Genomic DNA, 6,351 nt, shown 5'->3' on the forward strand with positions numbered 1-6,351 from the left:
TGTGATGAACTGACCACAACCCCCATTCCCCGTCCCCCTGCGCCGTTGGAGGGGAGGAGGCAGAGAATTTGGGACTGAAGTTGAGCCTAGGAAGAAGGGAGGGGTGGAAGGAAGGTGTTTTAAGATTTAGTTTTTCTTTCTCATTACCCTACTCTGATTTGATTGGTAATAAATTAAATTAATTTTCCCCAACTTGAGCCTGTTTTGCCTGTGACGGTAATTGGTGAGTAGAGCGATCTCTCCCTTATCTCAACCCACAAGCCTTTCATTATATTTTTTTCTCCCCTGTCCAGCTGAGGAGGTGGAGTGATAGAGCGGCTTTGGTGGGCACCTGGCATCCAGCCAGGGTCAACCCACCACAGTTATCTCAGGATGACGTGCAGTTCTTCCTTCAGCTACTCATGGTAATGAGAACGTGAGCTAAGAACAGTCACCAGACTGTCCAAGTCTGCTGAAGGCCTGTAGAAGAGCAAGACTTCTAAGCTTTGTGCTGATCAGCATCCCAAAGCTCACAAAGTGCTTTGGTGAGATTTTGGGATCTTGTGGCATTTGGGAGGAAGAGTAGGAGAAGCTGGTGAGAGCAGCCACTTGCTGTTCCAAACAGTTTTAATTCCAATCGATGACTATTGTGCAGTGAGTGAGCGAGTAGAAAGCATGCTCACAGTATCCTGTAGCACCATAACATCAGAATTACGGAAATTGATGTTGGAAGGGACCTCTAGAGGACATGATCAGTCCTCTACTCTGTAGCAGGTGCAATTAGATCAGGTTGTCCTGGATCTTGTCCAGTTGAGTTTTGATTATCTTCAAGGATGGAGATCCTGCAATGTCTCTGATCACCTTGTCCAGCATTTTAACACCCTTGTGATTTAAAAACCAACCACAACAAAAAAACCAACCAGCAAGCAAAACCTTGACCTGCTATCTCATTGGAGTTTTTGGTTTTCTGACACTCATCCTTACTACACACCTCAGACAAACCTGGCTTTGTCTTTTCTATACCCTCCTAGGAGGTAGTTGAAGGTAGTAATAAGGTCCCCTTTACTGTCTTCTTCAGACCAGATAATCTCAGTTCTTTCAGGCTCATCTTGTGCGACATACTCCAGGTGTTTACATCTTTGTGTGGTCACAGTGCACCCTCGGTGCATCCTACTCTGTTCTGTAGCGACACAGGTTGCCTACATGGTCCCTGACTGTCTTCCTCCCCTGTAGCTTATGCTTCAAGGTATAACATGCTAGAATGGGGCTTATGTTAATTTTCCTGATTTTTAGTGTGGAATCTTCTGTAGTGAATGGGAAGGAACCTGGGAGACGCCTGTTCCTTAAGATGCTGCGCAGCAACAGTAGTGCGGGGCAGGTTCAGGTCCCCACTGTGTCCTGCTGTAAAAACAAAAAAAAAAGTCTTGGAATCATTCTTGGCCCCAGTATTTGCTGTCCGCCTGTGATTTATAACCTTCCTACGCTATTCTGTATTGTATGCTGTTGTTTGCATACAGAGTTAGACAAAAGGAGCTAACACAATGAGGGTAACCTAGACACTTTCATACAAGTGCTTTGAACGTTTGAGTGACTGACTTTACAATCGTGGTGTTCTTGTAATGTGGCTTTGTTTGTTTATGTGTTTTAATTTTGCCCTTTGAAAGAAACTCCTCTAAACTCTGGCTGATTTTAGTTAAACTCTTAGGACTCTAAACAAAATATCCTGTCAAGTTTCCAGATCATCCTTCTCCTCTCATGTGGTTCTACTTCATGGAATTATAAATACTTACTTATCTATTCTATGATTCTATGGTTTTTATTATCCTTAGTGTTCATCTCAGGATGATACTACTCCCAATACAATCTGCACATATTTTTGAGCTCCCTTATATTTTTTTGCCTACGCACATTTAATTACATTTGGAAATTCATACCCATCTCTGAAAGTCTTAGGATATGTGGCAGCTTTGGGATAGAAAAGACTGTGTTAATGCATAGTTAGGGACATAAGTTTAAGCGTGTGTGTTTATGATAACAAAGTATGCCACAAACTTTGGGTCAGTGTATGGAGTCAGTGGGTCGTCTCTCAAAATTTCTTTTGGGCTCCCCTGTGCTCTCAACAAACTTCTAACTACAAAATAGATGAACAGGGACACGGTTCTGTAAATCTGTAGTATCACAGAATACAGCCTATATGCATGTTAACTTCTAATTCTCACAGAACCCATGCCATGTATCTTAGTAAAAATTAATGCCTAAAATTCTTAGCAGCAGTCATCTTTGTTTCTCCAGTCCGACATGTCCTTCAAATGGTAGTACCCCTTTCCAAATCTGAGTGTTTTATCAAGTCTGGAAGATAGTTCCTAAAGCAGTTAATATCCAGTAATGTAAAAAATGAGCTAATTAAGATTATTTATGCTTTCGGGTTTTGTTGGTTGAGTTCTTGATTCGTCTTCAGTTTCTGTCTTACCTGTCCCCATGGTTATGAGGTGCTCTTGGTATTCCGTTGGGCTGTTTGCACACCAGAGATACACTTGGTTTCTGAAATCTATGACGGCATCTATCTAGCACTGGAGAGGGAACATGCAAGCCACAACACACCTTGTACTAGGCAAATGCTGATGTCTTGTATCAAAGAAGGGGGCAATAGTTACTTTTCCCTGGAGGCTTGGAAAGGGACTTGAAAGAACCACCCCTTTACATTTTCGTTTCTCATTTTCATGTACTCCTTTTCCAAAAAGCACCTCCTATGCTAAATTTAGTTTAAAATCATGCCAGACTAGGCCATTCTAAACTGTATTGACGTTTCCCAAACTCTCCCGGGGTATCCCTAAAAGTGAGATATATTCTATTGTTTGAGGACTGGGAGAAATGTGAGGGCAACTGCAAAGAAATTCAGAATATAGAAAACAGAAGGCTAATGTAGGAACTGAGAGCAAGGATGGTCCTTATGAATCAGGTATTGCACTGCCTCTGGATCATTTGTGAGACCCCTGGCTGCCTGCGTAACCATTGGCAGGTCGCATAATTTCTTGGGTTCTCATCCTCACTTTATAGATGAAGAGTTAGTGGTCCCCTATTTCTCTTTGTACATCACGTCTATCTACCGAGCAACTTCGAATAAAAACTAGTAAAAAGGAAAGGTTTTTTTCTTATGTCTTCTGTGTCGAGTGTGCACATCGTTTAGAAACTGAGCTAGCTGAGGTTCTCCCAGGAGACGCGACGCTTATTAACAGCATGACAAAAATATACTTCAGATAGTCTGCACAGAAATGCCAGCAATTTTGAAATTGCATTCAGGCAATGGCGAGGCCGTTGAGATACAAAAAAAGCTTTACAACTGTTCCAAATACTTACTAGTGGAAGACTGTTAACAGACGGGAAAAAATGGGGAGGTGTCCAAAACCAGCAAACCACCCTGGTGAGAAATCCAGCTGCTGGGAAGTGGAATGGTGCTGGAATTCATACCAGGTTGTTGTCTCTGGACACCAGTCAATGGCCTCCGTCTTTTATATCACCCTCCCATTAGCCATAAGGATTCGGTGTTTTTCAACTCCTTTTCTCTTGGCGGATGGATAAGGAGAAGGAGCTTTTTCTCTCAAGTCCTTGCTGAAGAACCGTTTCAAAGCTGCTGTCCAGGGGAGGAACGTCACTACTCTCCCACACTCCTGCCTCCTGAAGGTCGCCGCTGGGCAGAGAAAAATTGACCAGTCTACCTTTCCTCCAGCTGCTTAGCTCCTGTTGTACGGTTGTTTACTGCTGGGCCCTGAGCTGCTTATCTTCATAGTCTTCCTCCCCTCTGAATAACTTTAGGATTTACCTCTAGAATCAATGAGTGCTTTCTTTGGCACAGGCTTGGGAAACCAGCATGTTTGAAAATCTTGAGAAAGACACCCCGTTCCCTGCCCCCGCAAATTTGAGATGACTATAAAAAAAGAGAACTAAAGAAAAAAATAATTAGGAGTTCTTTTCCTTGATGTTAGTTGTACTTTTATGATTGTGTTTTTTGAGATTTTCCACATAGCCTCGAGGAATGGGGAAGCTATTTTTTTGGACGTTAAGATTTCAGGTAACAGCTACAAGATTCCAGCTGCTCGGGCCTCAGGCTTCACGATACTCACCAATTTATGTGCTTTAATGTTAAGAGATTTGGCAGCACTTCAAGCAACCGAGTGAAAACAACGTGTTTATTCTAAGCTTCACTCTTGCCCTTTGACTCGATAGCGGCTGTGCAACTGGCCTGGCTGCTCAGCTCTGCTCTGCCGGAGCATGGGAAAAGTAGGAGCAGCAGCAAAGAGACAGCTGGCTGGCTGCTGACTTAGAAAGACATCATTGCGTCACGCCACGCTTGGTAAGTTATCTTTGCAATCAGAAGGGCCAGGATTTTCCCTTTTTTTCAGGCGGGAGGTAGGCACTCCACAAATTGACCATGGGGATTCGGCCGTGTTGAGTAAAGCGTCCCATTTGTCAGTGGCAAGGTGGTTTTTCAGCCCTGAAATGTAATGCTTTTCTGACCTTTAAAAAAAGATCTCTGCTGGACGCCTTTCGAATCCCCTTTAAATGAACTGTTTGTAACCTTATTGTGATTTTCTTTTTCATTTTTAGTATGTGGATTGTTTGAATGGAAATACTAAAGCCAGCCCAAGCAATAAAGATGGATTGCCAGTAAAATAAACAGTTTGGCCTCTGACTGCACAGAGGAAGCAGATCAAGGCAAGGAAACATTTCCTAAAAGTCACTTCTCTAGCTGTAAGACTATTCTAATAGCTGCTTCTTATTTAAAACCTACACTATTTTGTAGCTTACTAATCCGCACATTTAACTCAGTGTGGAAGTGCAAGTTAATTGACATTCTGCTTCCAAAGCGGTACTGGTATTATGAAGGGCACTAAACTGATACATGAAAAAGAGAGTGAAAGTGAATGGGAAGCAAGAGAGATGTATTTCTGAGAATCCAAAAAGAGTTTGCAAATGATAGATAATGAACGAACATGAAATAGTATTTACATGCATATGGGTTGCTCGTAAAATTCTGGCTCTGGATGAATCTCATGGAAAAATTATGATAGATTTCTGTCATGCCAGACTTTTGCCTTGTCTCTTTAAAACTCTTATGGTGAAACTCATAGGGAGGTATGTCTTGCCCAGTTCGCATTTACTGTTGTAAAAGTATATATATGTAGAAGACTCACTGGTAGGGAATCACATATGGGACTCTATCCTTGAAGTAACTAAGCCGGTGAGTGTATTTTGCACCTATTTATGTTGAGCGGGCTCAGCAACTTGCATGAGGAATGTAATGTCCTGAAGGGCTGACTTCATAATTTGCGGCTGTGTATATATTTCCCTCATGAAACCACATTTATGTTTCTTTATTATCATTATTATTTTAAAGGTTTTTAACTACTCACAAGTCCAGTTTCCTTTTCCATAAGCCCTGTCTTCAGCATTCTGACTTTTTAGGTTTCAAATCTTGGCTATGCTGTTGAGGATGAGGTTGCCGGCTGGGGACATCTGGATGGGTTTGAGATCTGTGCATATCATAATCAAATCTCTTAACTACATGTTTTGAGTCCGTGTTTTCATTTTTTCTCTGCATTTCTCATTGTTTTGTATCCTCTCTATTTGTATGAGCGTATGCAGTCCCATGCAATTATATAAAAATGGTTTCCTTATGCATGGTATGAATTTTTATAGCTTTACATTCACTTTCTTTCTTTCTTTCTTTCTTTCCATCATCCCATTTCGTGTTTAAATAGGTAGAATAAGTTAGGTAATATGTACACAGGGACTGCTCCACCATGGACTGGAGCTCTAAGTATCTCTGTTAACACATGCTGTAGCCAAAGAAGTTTACAGCATGCCGAGGGAAAAGGTTATTGTTAGTGTAACTGAATAAGTATTAGGGTTAATATATAATGTATAGGTCTATGTAATGGATAGTTTTTATTCATCATAAAATGTTCAAATGACTTGCAGATGTATTACTGCCGCAGCTGTTGCAGACCTTGTAATGGCATTAGGCTCTGACTCAGAAAGCAGCTCGTTTGCCAAGAGATTCTGGCAGTGGCTACGGCTGTGATATTCCCATTGAAAAAACTATTGTCAGCAGTGGAGGTGGTGGTACAAAACTGAACTGGAGTATGAGAACGGGGCAAGGCTGGGTCTAGCTACGACAGGAAAATGGGGGCTCTGAAAGCTTTCATTTTTTTCACGTTTAACTATATCAGTAGCATCCTACCACTACGTGGTCTACTAGGGGACCAGCTGGAATTTATAGTCACCACAGATTCTGGCTACATGCAGCTTATGTATACTAATTGGGGAAAAACACAAAACACCAAACCTTTGATAATGTAAAACTTCGCTCCT

Source organism: Pygoscelis adeliae, unplaced genomic scaffold, assembly GCF_000699105.1.
Source record: "Pygoscelis adeliae isolate BGI_AS28 unplaced genomic scaffold, ASM69910v1 Scaffold154, whole genome shotgun sequence".
In the NCBI taxonomy this organism is placed as follows: Eukaryota; Metazoa; Chordata; class Aves; order Sphenisciformes; family Spheniscidae; genus Pygoscelis; species Pygoscelis adeliae.